The sequence below is a fragment of the Ranitomeya imitator genome, chromosome 2, assembly GCF_032444005.1.
Source record: "Ranitomeya imitator isolate aRanImi1 chromosome 2, aRanImi1.pri, whole genome shotgun sequence".
NCBI classification, from domain to species: domain Eukaryota; kingdom Metazoa; phylum Chordata; class Amphibia; order Anura; family Dendrobatidae; genus Ranitomeya; species Ranitomeya imitator.
This window is the reverse complement of record NC_091283.1, coordinates 172,362,355-172,379,454: the sequence shown is the minus strand read 5'-3', so window position 1 is coordinate 172,379,454 and position 17,100 is coordinate 172,362,355. Positions and strand designations below refer to the sequence as shown.

The 17,100-nt window shown below is 43.5% G+C and overlaps 1 protein-coding gene across 22 annotated transcripts in view; it reads right to left on the bottom strand.

Annotated features, from left to right (window-relative positions):
* Positions 1 to 12,579, bottom strand: part of RALGPS1 (Ral GEF with PH domain and SH3 binding motif 1) — a 953,479-nt gene extending 940,900 nt beyond the window's left edge. For 6 of the 22 annotated variants that reach the window (XM_069747988.1, XM_069747996.1, XM_069748001.1 and 3 more), the window contains exon 1: positions 12,414 to 12,542. The gene's annotated coding sequence lies outside the window, so the exon portion shown is untranslated. Of the gene's footprint in view, positions 1 to 12,413 lie in introns of all 22 variants that reach the window. The other 16 variants (XM_069747991.1, XM_069748000.1, XM_069748009.1 and 13 more) reach the window with 9 other exon arrangements.
* Between the last annotated feature and the right edge of the window lie 4,521 nt (positions 12,580 to 17,100).

Below are 17,100 nucleotides of genomic sequence, written 5' to 3'. Positions count from 1 at the left end.
AAAAAACCGCAGCTCTTGGCAGAAAATGCAGGTGCGTTTTTTGGTGCGTTTTTTGATGCTGTTTTTAGTGCGTTTTTTTATGCAGTTTTCTCTGCAGAGTCTGTGTGTTTTCTCTGAAGTTTTTTTAATTGCTGAAAATACCCTAACCCTACCCCTACCCCTAACCCTAGTTCTAACTGTAGTGGGGGGGGGGGAATTCTTTATTTTATTATTGTTACTACCTATGGGGGTGATAAAGGGGGGGTCATTTACCTTTTTTTTTATTTTTACCACTGTGAGGTTATCACAGTGATCAAAATGTGCCTGGAACGAATCTGCCGGCCGGCGCCCAGGGAGAAGACGGACGGACACCGGGAGGCCCGGTAAGTATAAGGGGGGGAGATGAGGGCACGGGGGGGGGGGGGGCGTCGGAGCACGGGGGGGTGGCATCAGAGCATGGGGGGGTGGGATTGGGGCACGGGGGGACAGCCACACTCCGCCCACGCACTTCCTGCTGCAGCGGTTCTGCACCACAAACCGCAGAAAACCCGCAGATATTTTTTTCGTCTGCGGGTTTTACTGCGGGTTTGACCCTCACAATGGAGGTTAATGGGTGCAGAACCGCTGCAGTTCCGCACAAAGATGTGACATGGTTTTTCTTTTTTACCGCAGCTATTCAGCGCGGCTTTTTTAGTGCATTTCCGCAATGTGGGCACAGCGGTTCCTGTTTTCCATAGGGTACATTGTACTGTACTCTGCATGGAAAACAGCTGCGGACCCGCAGCGGCAAAATCGCGGCGGTTCCGCAGTAAAAAACGCATTGTGTGAACATGGCCTAAAAGGTTGTTACACGAGTTGCAATGTTTAAACAAAAAATAAAGACTGATCAGTAATAAACAATGATTGAGCCCTAGAATCACAGTAATAATACCATAAATGGCACAAGAGTTGGGGGACAATTATAAAGATTTACATCAGAGATCAGACAAGCTGCACCCCTGATATACACAGATATATAATGTTTTGGGGAGGTCTCTGTATACATACAAGAAATGGGGAAGATATAGGTGACCAATTAATATAATGGTAGGTCTGTAACATGCCACATATAAAGAGGGATTATGGGGATGCTCTGTGAATGTAGGGCAATGTAGGAGGGGACTATAGCACATGTATCCGTAGAGCAGTACACAGGGGAGGGAGGGTCTGGTGGGATTTTCTCAGAACACATATATACAGTAAGCAGATAGAGAACAGAGGGATTATGATGATGTATAAGAGGAGATGGAGAAGCACAGGAAGAAGAGCAGGGACATGTTAAGTATAGGAAACAAGAAGGTATCAGGGAGAGCACCAGACACATGGTAGCCATGTTCCATAGTAAGGGGACTGCAGAGACGTCACAGGCCCGCATGGAGGACAAGGCAGCAGATGTGCTGAATATGCATATAGGAGCATGCACCAATCATAGAAGCCAACACAGGGAAGAAGGAGAGAGCAATCATGGGGTACACATTAACAAAACATAATACATAGGAGTGTCCAAATGTATAGCACACGTGTATCGCCTCATTCAGCAGTCCATTTTTTCACAAACAATCTGATGCATCAGATTTACATTTGTGCTTGGCCCATGTGTACATTTTTACCATCTGCGGCTTCAATAATAAAATAAAAAAAGTATTAAAAAATAAATGTAAGCTTTCCCTATCTATTAAATGAACAACAACAACAAAAACAGCACTCCGAAGACACGGATGACATTCACTGACCCACTGATTTAGATGGGAGAGTTTGGTCCTGTTTTAAAGGCCTGTGACTCTGCTATTTATTTATATTTTTGTTAATATTGTGGGCACACGGTCTGCAAAAAAGATATGGATGTGTGAAAGCCCTAGACTATAATGAGTGCATGTTCTATCTGAAACACAGCTAGAAGACATACCTAAAAAAAAAAAATCAGCGTCTGAATGAGGCCTAAGGCTATGTTCACATGTTGCGTTTTTGCTACGTTTGCAAACGGGCAAACATAGTAAAATATATTTATTTATAATTGTCTAAGGGTCACTTCCGTCTGTCTGTCTGTCTTTCTGTCACGGTTATTCGTTCGCTGATTGGTCTCGGCAGCTGCCAGTCATGGCTGCCGCGACCAATCCGCGACGCGCACAGTCCGGAAGAAAATGGCCGCTCCTTACTCCCCGCACTGACTGCTCGGCGCCCGCATACTCCCCTCCGGTCACCGCTCACACAGGGTTAATGCCCGCGGTAACGGACCGCGTTATGCCGCGGGTAACGCACTCTGTTACCGCTGCTATTAACCCTGTGTGACCAAGTTTTTTACTATTGACGCGGCCTATGCAGCGCCAATAGTAAAAACATCTAATGTTAAAAATAATAAAAAAATAAAAAACAATTATATACTCACCTACGCCGCCTTTCCCGCTCCTCGCGATACAACCGCCACGTTCCGTTAGCACAGATAGTCTGGCAGAAGGACCTGCCGTGATGTCACGGTCATGTGACCGCGACGTCATCATAGGCCCTGCGCGCCTGTGCGAGCAGGCTGGGACCGGAAGCTGCCGCCTGTACCTCGCACGGGCGACAGAACTACAAGGGGCCCTCGGATCAGAAGGTGAGTATGTTTATTTTTTAACCGGTGACATACGTGGCTAGGCAATATACTACGTGGCTCTGTGCTGTATACTACGTCGCTGGGCAATATACTACGTCGCTGGGCAACATACTACATGGCTGCGTGGACATGCATATTCTAGAATACCCGATGCATTACAATCGGGCCACAATCTAGTGTGTATATACATATATACACACACACACACACACAGTGGTGTTCAAAAGTCCTGCATAGGATAAATTGATTGATTTTTCAAGTTTTAAGCGTTTTCTGTCGAATATCTTCGATGCTATTATGACATATTATATATGGTTTTGTTCAGAATACAATTTTGCATTCTCTTCCTGTAATATTTTTAGCTTTTGAAGCAGTTTTGCCTGAAATTATTGCAACAATATAGGAATTGAAAGCAGAACTAAATATTGTATAGCTCCAGATCAAAAATTAGCCAATCACAGATGAGGTTCTTGTGACCAATCATAACCTGGATATGGCAGCCAATCACATTGCATTACATCACATCTGCTGCTTGGTTTGTTTGCTTTATCTGTTGGTCTATCTAGTGAATCATACTGTAGAGTTTTATGGTGGGAGCCTTCAGATTTTTGTCAGCGGAGGACCGTGTGCGAGTTGTGGTGCAACATGAAGAGGTTTATACTGGTCCCCAGATCGCAAGGAAGGTCAGCTGTAATCAGAGTACAGTCATAAGAATTTTGCAGAAACAGCAGCTTGGAATTACCCAGGACAGGCCCAGATCTAGTCGGCCCAGAAAGTCAACTAAAAGGGAGGATAGAGTACTGATAAGAACATCCCTTGCCAATCGAAAGCTCACCTCTCCTCAGCTTCTGTGAGAATGGCAAGAAAAGTGCAATATTGAGGTAGCAACATCAACTGTTAGGAAGAGATGTTTGGAAGCAGGATTGAGAGGGTGCAAGGCCCGAAAGAAGCCATTGATGACAGCCATACAAAGACAAAGGCAAAAACTGTGGGCATTGAAATATTTAAAATGGAGGAAGGAGGAGTGGGAAAAAGTGCTATTTAGTGATGAAAGCACTTTTTGCATTTTAGGAAATGATGGCAAGTCTTATGTGAGAAGGTTCCCACATGAAGAGTACAAGCCAGAGTGTTTGAGCTTCTCTGTGAAACATCCGATGAAAGTAATGGTCTGGGGCTCTATGGCAGCCAATGGTGTTGGGAGACTTCATATTGTGGAGGGTATAGTTAATGCAAAAAAATACATAGACATCCTTAAAGGGAACCTGTCACCCCCAAAATCGATGGTGAGGTAAGCTCACCGTCATCAGGGGCTTATCTACAGCATTCTGTAATGCTGTAGATAAGCCCCCAATGTAACCTGAAAGAGAAAAAGAGGTTATATTGTACTCACCCAGGGCCAATCCCGCTGCGGTCTGGTCAAATGGGTGTCTCAGGTCCGCTCCGGCGCCTCCTATCTTCATTCCATGACGTCCTCTTCTGGTCTTCACGCTGCGGCTCTGGCGCAGGCGTACTTTGTCTGCCCTGTTGAGTGCAGAGCAAGGTACTGCAGTGCGCAGGGGCTGGGCCTCTCTGACCTTTCCGGCACCTGCGCTCTGCAGTACCTTGCTCTGCACTCAACAGGGCAGACAAAGTACGCCTGCGCCGGAGCCGCAGAGTGAAGACCAGAAGAGTACGTCATGGAATAAAGATGGGAGGCGCCAGAGCGGACCGCAGCGGGACCGCCCCTGGGTGAGTATAATCTAACGTCTTTTTCTCCTCTTTCAGGTAACATCGGCGACTTATCTACAGCATTACAGAATGCTATAGATAAGCCCCTGATGACGGTGAGCTTACCTCACCATCAATTTTGGGGTAGACAGGTTCCCTTTAATAAGAAAATACTGCCTTCTGCTCAACACTCTGAATTAAATAAAAAATAATAAATCTTAAAAAGTAAAATTTAAGTCTGTGTGAACTTGCATTGGAAGTTAATGAACTTAGAAACCTGTTCACCATTCTACACACTGTACTGGTGTAGGTATGGTTATGCTGTAAAAAAAATAAAAAATGTGCATACCATAACAATTTATACACTTGGGACATTCAAAAATGAGTATGGCATACAATGAGGGATTACAAAAACATATGTTCCACCAGTTTCACTGTAGAGATGCAGAAGTATGAAACATATAGTTTTTTTCACGCCTTTGCAGGACTTTTGAAAAAAAAAATTTATATATATATATATATATATATATATATATATACATATATATATATATACATATATATATATATATATATATATATATATATATATATATATATATACATACACACACACAATTTAGGCCAGAGTCACACTACCATATAACATGGCCGAGTGCTATGCCACTAAACATCGTATGGCACTCGGTACAGTGTTAGGCCATGTTCACACGATCCTTTTTTTCATGCGGAATTGCCGCGATTTTCCCGCTGCGGGTCCGCAGCTGTTTTCCATGCAGGGTACATTACATTGTACCCTATGGAAAACAGGAACTGCTGTGCCCACAATGCGGAAAATAAAAAAAAAAGCCGCGCTGAATAGCTGCGGGAAAAAAGAAGTACCATGTCACTTCTTTTTTCGGAGCCGCAGCGGTTCTGCACCCATTGACCTCCATTGTGAGGTCAAACCCGCAGTAAAACCCGCAGATGAAAAAAATATCTGCGGGTTTTACTGCGGTTTGTGGTGCAGAACCGCTGCAGCAGGAAGTGCGGGGAAGCGGGCGGAAGTGCGTGGGCGGAGTGTGGCTGCCCCCCCGTGCTCCGATGCCCCCCCCCGTGCCCTAATCTCCCCCCCTTATACTTACCCGGCGTCCCGGTGTCCGTCCGGCCGTCTTCTCCCTGGGCGCCGCCATCTTGCAAAATGGCGGGCGCATGCGCAGTGCGCCCGCCGAATCTGCCGGCCGGCAGATTCGTTCCAAAGTGCATTTTGATCACTGAGATATAACCTATCTCAGTGATCAAAATAAAAAAAAATAGTAAATGACACCCCCCACCCTTTGTCACCCCCATAGGTAGGGACAATAAAAAAATTAAGAATTTTTTTTTTTTTTTCACTAAGGTTAGAATAGGTTTAGGGTTAGGGGTAGGGTTAGGGTTAGGGGTAGGGTTAGGGGTAGGGTTAGGGGTAGGGTTAGGGGTAGGGTTAGGGGTAGGGGTAGGGTTAGGGGTAGGGTTAGGGGTAGGGTTAGGGGTAGGGTTAGGGTATTTTCAGGCATTTTAACCCTAAAAAACTTCCTAGAAAACACACAGACTCTGCATAGAAAACTGCATAAAAAAAGGATCAAAAAAAGGATCAAAAAACGCATCAAAAAAGGACAAAAAAAAGGACCAAAAAAAGGACCTGCGTTTTCTGCCAAGAGCTGCGGTTTTTTAAAAAACAGTCCTGAAAAAAAAAGGATGGAAATCAGGAACGTGTGAACATACCCTTAGGCTATGTTCACACTTTGCAGATTCCACTGCGGATTTTTCCACAGCAGAATTCCAAAATCCGCAGTGAAAACCCGTCGCGGTTTTTACTGCGGATTTATCGCGATTTTTACTGCGTTTTCTTCTGCGGATTTTCATCTGCAGTTTTCTATTGGAGCAGGTGAAAATCCGCAGAAAAGAAGTGACATGCTGCGGAATGTAATCCGCAGCGTTTCCGCGCGGATTTTTCTGCAGCATGTGCACAGCGTTTTTTGTTTCCCATAGGTTTACATTGTAATGTAAACTCATGGGAAACTGCTGCGGATCCGCAGCGGTCAAATCCGCTGCGGATCCGCAGCAAAATCCGCAAAGTGTGAATATAGCCTTACTCTATGGGGCAGATCATATCTGTGATTAATTTTCTCATGCCAATTCAGCATGAGAGAACAATGCCAGCATGCTACGATTGGTAGCATCTCTCTGCTCACCTGCACCCATACAAGTCAATGGGTGCGAGTGAAACATAAGACTGCACTCTGATGTCATCCCAGTGCAGTCCGATATATGGCGAGTCAGGCCGTGAAGGAGATGGAGAAATTCTCTCATGCGAGAGGATTGGATCACAGTGGCATGACGATCGGAGCAGAGCTGGGGCCGAGTGTCATCGCATCTGATGCCATATGCTCACGATTCCATCCTAGAAGGTCACTGTAGTGGTGCCAGTTTAAAAAAAAAAAAAATCTCTGGAGTTCATTAAGTGTCCACACAAAGAAAGTGGGGAAGGAAAGGAGGTGACCAAGCAGAGGTTAAAAAAAAAAAAAATCTTACATTTTTATATATTTACCCGTTTAGTCACCTCCACTATATTCCATATTTACACTCTTTAGTCACTTCCTATACCTTCCCTTTGTATCTTTTACCCCTCTGATCACCTCTTTAAGGCTTCCTTTTTATCCAATTACCACACCTGGTTACCTCCTATATCTTCCACTTTTAGGCTACGTGCACACGTTCAGGAATTCATGCAGAAAATTCCTGTGAAAATCCGGACATTTCTGGCAGATTTCCGCCTGAAATCCGCATGCGTTTTTTGCGCGGTTTTGACGCGGTTTTAATGCTTTTTTTCCGGACATTTCCCAATGCATTAGACAGTGGGAAAACCGTGAAAAAAACGCAAAATTAACCCCTTTACCCCCAAGGGTGGTTTGCACGTCAATGACCAGGCCAATTTTTACAATTCTGACCACTGTCCCTTTATGAGGTTATAACTCCGAAACGCTTCAACGGATCCTGGTGATTCTGACATTGTTTTCTCGTGACATATTGTACTTCATGATAGTGGTAAAATTTCTTTGATAGTACCTGCGTTTATTTGTGAAAAAAACGGAAATTTGGCGAAAATATTGAAAATTTCGCAATTTTCAAACTTTGAATTTTTATGCAATTAAATCACAGAGATATGTCACACAAAATACTTAATAAGTAACATTTCCCACATGTCTCCTTTACATCAGCATAATTTTGGAACCAATTTTTTTTTTTGTTAGGGAGTTATAAGGGTTAAAAGTTGACCAGCAATTTCTCATTTTTACAACACCATTTTTTTTTAGGGACCACGTCTCATTTGAAGTCATTTTGAGGGGTCTATATGATAGAAAATGCCCAAGTGTGACACCATTCTAAAAACTGCACCCCTCAAGGTGCTCAAAACCACATTCAAGAAGTTTATTAACCCTTCAGGTGTTTAATAAGAATTTTTGGAATGTTTAAATAAAAATGAACATTTAACTTTTTTACACAAAAAATTTACTTGCTCCAATTTGTTTTATTTTACCAAGGGTAACAGGAGAAATTGGACCCAAAAAGTTGTTGTCCAATTTGTCCTGAGTACGCTGATACCCCATATGTGGCAGTAAACCACTGTTTGGGCGCATGGGAGAGCTCGGAAGGGAAGGAGCGCTATTTGACTTTTCAATGCAAAATTGACAGGAATTGAGATGGGACGCCATGTTGCGTTTGGAGAGCCACTGATGTGCCTAAACATTGAAACCCCCCACAAGTGACACCATTTTGGAAAGTAGACCCCCTAAGGAACTTATCTAGAGGTGTGGTGAGCACTTTGACCCACCAAGTGCTTCACAGAAGTTTATAATGCAGAACCGTAAAAATAAAAAATCATATTTTTTCACAAAAATTATATTTTTGCCCCCAATTTTTTATTTTTTCAAGGGTAAGAGAAGAAATTGGACCTCAAAAGTTGTTGTCCAATTTGTCCTGAGTACGCTGATACCCCATATGTGGCAGTAAACCACTGTTTGGGCGCATGGGAGAGCTCGGAAGGGAAGGAGCGCCGTTTGACTTTTCAATGCAAAATTGACAGGAATTGAGATGGGACGCCATGTTGCGTTTGGAGAGCCACTGATGTGCCTAAACATTGAAACCCCCCACAAGTGACACCATTTTGGAAAGTAGACCCCCTAAGGAACTTATCTGGATGTGTGGTGAGCACTTTGACCCACCAAGGGCTTCACAGAAGTTTATAATGCAGAGCCATAAAAATAAAACAAAATTTTTTTCCCACAAAAATTATTTTTTAGCCCCCAGTTTTGTATTTTCCCTAGGGTAACAGGAGAAATTGGACCCCAAAAGTTGTTGTCCAATTTGTCCTGAGTACGCTGATACCCCATATGTGGGGGGGAACCACCGTTTGGGCGCATGGGAGGGCTCGGAAGGGAAGGAGCGCCATTTGGAATGCAGACTTAGATGGAATGGTCTGCAGGCGTCACATTGCGTTTGCAGAGCCCTAATGTACCTAAACAGTAGAAACCCCCCACAAGTGACCCCATATTGGAAAGTAGACCCCCTAAGGAACTCATCTTGATGTGTTGTGAGAGCTTTGAACCCCCAAGTATTTCACTACAGTTTATAACGCAGAGCCATGCAAATAAAAAATATTTTTTTTTCCACAAAAATTATATTTTAGCCCCCAGTTTTGTATTTTTCCAAGGTTAGCAGGAGAAATTGGACCCTAAATGTTGTTGTCCAATTTGTCCTGAGTACGCTGATACCCGATATGTGGGGGGGAACCACCGTTTGGGCGCATGGGAGGGCTCGGAAGGGAAGGAGCATCATTTGGAATGCAGACTTAGATGGATTGGTCTGCAGGCGTCACATTGCGTTTGCAGAGCCCCTAATGTACCTAAACAGTAGAAACCCCCCACAAGTGACCCCATATTGGAAACTAGACCCCTCAATGAACTTATCTAGATGTGTTGTGAGAACTTTGAACCCCCAAGTGTTTCACTACAGTTTATAACGCAGAGCCGTGAAAATAAAAAATCTTTTTGTTTTCCCACAAAAATTATTTTTTAGCCCCCAGTTTTGTATTTTCCCAAGGGTAACAGGAGAAATTGGTCCACAAAAGTTGTTGTCCAATTTGTCCTGAGTACGCTGATACCCCATATGTTGGGGTAAACCCCTGTTTGGGCACACAGGAGAGCTCGGAAGGGAAGGAGCACTGTTTTACTTTTTCAACGCAGAATTGGCTGGAATTGAGATCGGACGCCATGTCGTGTTTGGAGAGCCCCTGATGTGCCGAAACAGTGGAAACCCCCCAATTATAACTGAAACCCTAATCTAAACACACCCCTAACCCTAATTCCAACGGTAAACCTAACCACACCTCTAACCCTGACACACCCCTAACCCTAATCCCAACCCTATTCTCAACTGTAAATGTAATCTAAACCCTAACCCTAACTTTAGCCCCAACCCTAACTGTAGCCCCAACCCTAACCCTAGCCCTAACCCTAGCCCTAACCCTAGCCCTAACCCTAGCCCTAACCCTAACCCTAGCCCTAACCCTAGCCCTAGCCCTAACCCTAGCCCTAATGGGAAAATGGAAATAAATACATTTTTTTTTATTTTTCCCTAACTACGGGGGTGATGAAGGGGGGTTTGATTTACTTTTATAGCGAGTTTTTTAGCGGATTTTTATGATTGGCAGCCGTCACACACTGAAAGACCCTTTTTATTGCAAAAAATATTTTTTGCAATACCACATTTTGAGAGCTATAATTTTTCCATATTTTGGTCCACAGAGTCATGTGAGGTCTTGTTTTTTGCGGGACGAGTTGACGTTTTTATTGAAAACATTTTTGGGCACGTGACATTTTTTGATCGCTTTTTATTCCGATTTTTGTGAGGAAGAATGACCAAAAGCCAGCTATTCATGAATTTCTATTGGGGGAGGCGTTTATACCGTTCCGCGTTTGGTAAAATTGATAAATCAGTTTTATTCTTCGGGTCAGTACAATTACAGCGACACCTCATTTATATCATTTTTTTATGGTTTGGCGCTTTTATACGATAAAAACTATTTTACAGAAAAAATAATTATTTTTGCATCGCTTTATTCTCAGGACTATAACTTTTTTATTTTTTTGCTGATGATGCTGTATGGCGGCTCTTTTTTTGCGGGACAATATGACGCTTTCAGCGGTACCATGGTTATTTATATCTGTCCTTTTGATCGCGTGTTATTCCACTTTTTGTTCGGCGGTATGATAATAAAGCGTTGTTTTTTGCCTCGTTTTTTTTTTTTTTTTTTCTTACGGTGTTTACTGAAGGGGTTAACTAGTGGGACAGTTTTATAGGTCGGGTCGTTACGGACGCGGCGATACTAAATATGTGTACTTTTATTGGTTTTTTTTTTTTTTATTTAGATGAAGAAAGCTGACACCCGATGATAAGCAGCTGACACCCGGCCGCGATCGGCCGCGCTCCCCCCGTGAGCGCGGCCGATCGGCTATGACGTACTATCCCGTCCAGGGTCAGATAAGCCCAGGGCACCTCGACGGGATAGTACGTCTAAGGTCACAGAGGGGTTAATGAGCAGGTTCATTATTTTTCCGCAACGCGTTTTTCATGCGGAAAAACGCACATCATGTGCACAGAAATTGCGGATTTCATTAAAAATGATAGGATGCTTAATGTATGCAGATTATTTGCGGTTTTATAGCGTTTTTATAGCGCAAAAACGCTAGAAAACCGCAAATAATCTGCAACGTGTGCACATAGCCTTATCCATTTACCCCTGTTAGGCTACGTTCACATTAGCGTTGTGCGCCGCTGCGTCGGCGACGCAACGCACAACGCACGCAAAAACGCACCAAAACGCACGCAAAAACGCTGCGTTTTGCGACGCATGCGTCGTTTTTTGCCGAAATTTGGACGCAAGAAAAATGCAACTTGTTACGTTTTCTTGGTCCATCGCTTGCAGCAAAAAAGACGCATGCGTCGCACAACGCAACAAACAAAAACGCATGCGTCCCCCATGTTAAATATAGGGGCGCATGACGTATGCGTCGCCGCTGCGTCGCCCGATGCAAACCCGACGCAAACTAGCATAACGCTAGTGTGAACGTAGCCTTAGTCGCTTCCTATATCTTCCATATTTACCCCGCTTAGTCATCTCATTCACACTCTGATATAAAAACATGGCTCTAATATGGATGAGTAATACAGATCGTTGTTTTTATTAACTCAGAGGTGCTGAAATAGATATAGACATCATTGTATACACACATAAATGAGAGCGCAGGGATTGATATTCATCATTTCTGAGGTAAATGTTGGGGAGGTGCAGTGAGAAAAATTATACCAATATGCCCATATATTAAAATTGGGGTTATACATATAATTTACGAGGTAAACATTATTGAATCTGGTAAAAAAAATAAAATAAACAAGGGATTAACAAAAGTGTGGGGTACAGGAATAGATATTGTGGGGACACGGGAATAGATATTGTGGGGCTCAGTTATAAAAATAAAAGTCGTCAAACATCTGGATATACATCATAAACAGGGGACGGGGGGCTAAATTTATCATTTCTGAGGTAAATGTTTGGGAGGTTCAGGGAGAAAATGATAGAGCTGTGTCTATATATATCATAATTGAGGGTGTACATATAATTTCTGAGGTAAAGGTTTTTTTTTGGGGGGGGATCAGTGAGAAAAATAATATAACAATGTCTATATATGATAATTGGGGGTGTACATAATTTCTGAGGTAAATGTCGGGGGATTCAGTGAGAACAATGATATGGACGTGTGTGAATGCATTATAAATGGGGCAGACATGTATTTTCTGAGGTAGATGTTGGGGGCTTCAGGCAGAAAACCGACATAAACGATCAGACACGTATACAGGCACGACGTGTATATGAGGAGAGGGCTGTATAGCTGATTTCTGAGGTAATTACAGCAGGCGGGCGCCACATAAAGGCTGCCTGCATGACATGAGGTATATGTGAGGAGACATCTATGTGTTCCCCTCACACACACGCCACACATGACCGCGCACTCACCTGTCAGCGGCTCCGGCCTCTCCGCCTCTTTCGACATTTATTTCTCCACCAGGAACATGGCAGTTCCGACACATTGAGCCAGACTTCAGGAAGCGTCAGGTGCAGCGATGAGCGGCGGACAAGGCAACCAATCAGCAGCCGCGCTCAGAGAGCGCAACCAACGAACGTCCAATCAGAGCGGGAGAGAGGCGGGAGTATGCAGATACCGCGTCTGGAGCAGTGCGCAGGTGCTCTCCTCTCTAGAGGAGGCTGAGGATGATGATGATGATGAGGATGATGGGGATTTATTATTATTATTTTTTTTAGTCTGCAGTGAGGTTTCTTCTGCATAAAGAGTGGGGTAGTCATATCTCCCCCAGTGGGAGGTTCTGAGTTTCAGCCTCTCCTCTTATATTAACCCCTCATTGACTGGACATTTCCAGCCTTACAAAAAAAATGATTTTTTGTTGCTGTTTTTTTTTTTAATTAGTTTTAATTTTTGTATTATTTCTCTAAAATAATCTCAGAGTGAACATTGCTCAGGTTTTTTTCTTCTTTCTAATTACAAATTCATGATATCACCTGCTGGATGATATATGATACCTGATATTGATTACTAAGGACAGCCCGTCAATATCAGTGTAGTGGACGGCCCCGTTACAGGGATTTTTTATTTTACCAATATCGCGCCATTAATTCCACAACACTTTACAGACATTATCATCACTGTTCCCATTGGGGCACGCAAAAACGGGGAGAAAATGCAAACTCTCTGCAGATGTCTTTTGGTGGGATGTGAACCCAGGACCCCAGCACTGCAGAGCAGCAATGCTAACCACTGAGCCACTTTATTCCCCCAAAATCAATCTATTAGGGGATAATTTGCTGATTGCTGTGGGTCTGACTGCCGGGACCCCCTGCGATCCAGTGAACTGTCCTGAATGGACTGCAACTAAGCACACTCAAGCACTACCCATTGATTGTCTATAGCACTGATGGAGAAGGAAGACTACAGAGCACTGTCCCATAGGCAATGAATGAGGCTGAGCATGGGCCCCTCCGGACCATGCAGAGCATTTTTCTCTGGATTATTGGGGGTCTCAGCGATCAGCAATGTATCCCCTATCCTACATATAGGGGACAACTTCTTGATTTGGGGGGGGGGGGGGAATAACCCTTTTAAGTTCCCAAAAATACCAATATAACATAGTAACATAGTAACATAGTTAGTAAGGCCGAAAAAAGACATTTGTCCATCCAGTTCAGCCTATATTCCATCATAATAAATCCCCAGATTTATGTCCTTCTACAGAACCTAATAATTGTATGATACAATATTGTTCTGCTCCAGGAAGACATCCAGGCCTCTCTTGAACCCCTCGACTGAGTTCGCCATCACCACCTCCTCAGGCAAGCAATTCCAGATTCTCACAGTAAAGAATCCTCTTCTATGTTGGTGGAAAAGCCTTTTCTCCTCCAGACGCAAAGAATGCCCCCTTGTGCCCGTCACCTTCCTTGGTATAAACAAATCCTCAGCGAGATATTTGTATTGTCCCCTTATATACTTATACATGGTTATTAGATCGCCCCTCAGTCATCTTTTTTCTAGACTAAATAATCCTAATTTCGCTAATCTATCTAGGTATTGTAGTTCTCCCATCCCCTTTATTAATTTTGTTGCCCTCCTTTGTACTCTCTCTAGTTCCATTATATCCTTCCTGTGCACCGGTGCCCAAAACTGGACACAGTACTCCATGTGTGGTCTAACTAGAGATTTGTACAGAGGCAGTATAATGCTCTCATCATGTGTATCCAGACCTCTTTTAATGCACCCCATGATCCTGTTTGCCTTGGCAGCTGCTGCCTGGCACTGGCTGCTCCAGGTAAGTTTATCATTAACTAGGATCCCCAAGTCCTTCTCCCTGTCAGATTTACCCAGTGGTTTCCCATTCAGTGTGTAATGGTGATATTGATTCCTTCTTCCCTTGTGTATAACCTTACATTTATCATTGTTAAACATCATCTGCCACCTTTCAGCCCAAGATTCCAACCTATCCAGATCCATCTGTAGCAGAATACTATCTTCTCTTGTATTAACTGCTTTACATAGTTTTGTATCATCTGCAAATATCGATATTTTACTGTGTAAACCTTCTACCAGATCATTAATGAATATGTTGAAGAGAACAGGTCCCAATACCGACCCCTGCGGTACCCCACTGGTCACAGCGACCCAGTTAGAGACTATACCATTTATAACATCTACAGCCCACAACAAAAAAATGCCCTTACACAGCTCCGTCGACACAACAAACCATAAAATGGAAAGCTTGTCCTAACCATTACAGCACCAGGACTGTATCTGTGCATTGTCTGTCACTTCTCATGGAACCCTACACTTGGATGATTTGGATCCAAGGCTCACAGGAAATACAGCCATGGCTATAGGATATTTTTTTCAGACACACGTTCACAAAAAAACACACACTTGTGAACAAACCGATAGACTATAATAATAATAATGGGAATGTGTTCTGTTTGTGAAAAATACTGAAAGATCACATACATTAAAAAGGGGTGTCTGCACGAGGCTTAAGAGTTTACATTCCTACAAGACTTTTCAAGTCGCGGCCCTTTTTCATTTTTGCGTTTTCGTTTTTCGCTCCCCTCCTTCCCTGAGCCATAACTTTTTTATTTTTCCGTCAATATGGTCATGTGAGGGCTTATTTTTGCGGGACAAGTTGTACTTTTGAAAGACACCATTGGTTTTACCATGTCTTTTACTAGAAAACGGGAAAAAAATTCCAAGTGCGGTGAAATTGCAAAAAAAGTGCAATCCCACACTTGTTTTTTGTTTGGCTTTTTTGCTAGGTTCACTAAATGCTAAAACTAACCTGCCATTATGATTATCTAGGTCATTACGAGTTCATAGACACCTAACATGACTAGGTTATTTTTTATCTAAGTGGTGAAAAAAAATTCCAAACTTTGCTAAAAAAAAAAAAAAAAAAAAAAAAAAGTGCCATTTTCCGATACCCGTAGCGTCTCCATTTTTCGTGATCTGGGGTCGGGTGAGGGCTTATTTTTTGCGTGCCGAGCTGATGTTTTTAATTATACCATTTTTGCGCAGATACGTTCTTTTGCTCGCCCGTTATTGCATTTTAATGCAATGTCGCGGCGACCAAAAAACGTAATTCTGGCGTTTCGGATTTTTTTCTCGCTACGCCGTTTAGCGATCAGGTTAATGCTTTTTTTTAATTAATAGATCGGGCAATTCTGAACATGGCGATACCAAATACGTGTAGGTTTTTTTTTTTTAATTGTTTTATTTAGGATGGGGCGAAAGGGGGGTGATTTAAACTTTTATATTTTTTATATTTTTTTCATATTTTTAAAAACATTTTTTTTTTACTTGTGCCATGCTTCAATAGCCTCCATGGGAGGCTAGAAGCTGGCATAGCCTGATCGCCTCTGCTAAACAGCAGCGATCATCAGATCGCTGCTATGTAGCAGAAATGCAGGTGTGCTGTGAGCGCCGACCACAGGGGGGTGCTCACAGCAGGCCGGCATCAGTAACCATAGAGGTCTCAAGGACCTCTATGATTACCATCCTGATGCATCGCCGACCCCCGATCATGTGACGGGGGTCGGCGATGACGTCATATCCGGCCGCCCGGCCGGATGCGGTAGTTAAATGCCGCTGTCTGTGTTTGACAGCGGCATTTAACAGGTTAATAGCGGCGGGTGAATAGCGATTTCACCCGCCGCTATTGCGCGCACATGTCAGCTGTACAAAACAGCTGACATGTCGCGACTTTGATGTGGGCTCACCGCCGGAGCCCACATCAAAGGGGGAGACACGATATGAGCAGTACATGTACTGCTCCTGTCATGAAGGGGTTAAACAAATCTCATGTTCATACAATCAGCAGTTACATCCACTAATGCGCCTCAATGTTATAAGTGCAGGCAGGAACTGCTGACACAGGGACTGGCGCTGATCCAGCGGGCCTGCAAGGCAGTAAAGCATGAAGATTGTCATTTCCACACCTGTACACAGTGCTAGCAATTAATCCCCTATATGTGTTGTGGCGGTACTTGGTCCCCATTCCTGAGATGTGAATGACATGACGCTTGTGAGAGAAAATGGATTGAGGCTTAGAGCCAGTGTAATATGATTATTACTCGTCCCATGTGCAGATGGAGCATAGTGCAACCCCTGTTTTATTAATCATCTATGCGTGCAGTCAGTGTCACACATGCTCGTTACCCCTCCCACTGACCCATAGAAGTGAATGGAGCAACAGCTATCTACACATACTACTCTTTCACATAGGAGGTTTTCTTTTGATTGATGGGAATCCCTGTATGTATCATTCATCCTGTGGATAGATGAAAAAGGTTGTTTATGAAAAGTCACCTTAAAGAAATAGTGCAATAAAAACAAGTGCAACCATCCACAGGAGAGGTAATAGGTAATAACTAGGGATGAGCTAATAGCTTCAGATAACTCCTTATCCGAACAGTTATTGCGCTTACCGAATAGCTGCATCAGGAACCCGGATACCTGGAGCGCTCCCGATAATCAGCTGTTCGGGTCCGCAGCTGCATGTGTGACAGTCACAGCACATGCATGGAGAGCCTGTTTGTTGGGTTCTTCATGCATGTGTTATAACAGTGAAACAGCCGCGACAGATGCAGCTGCGGC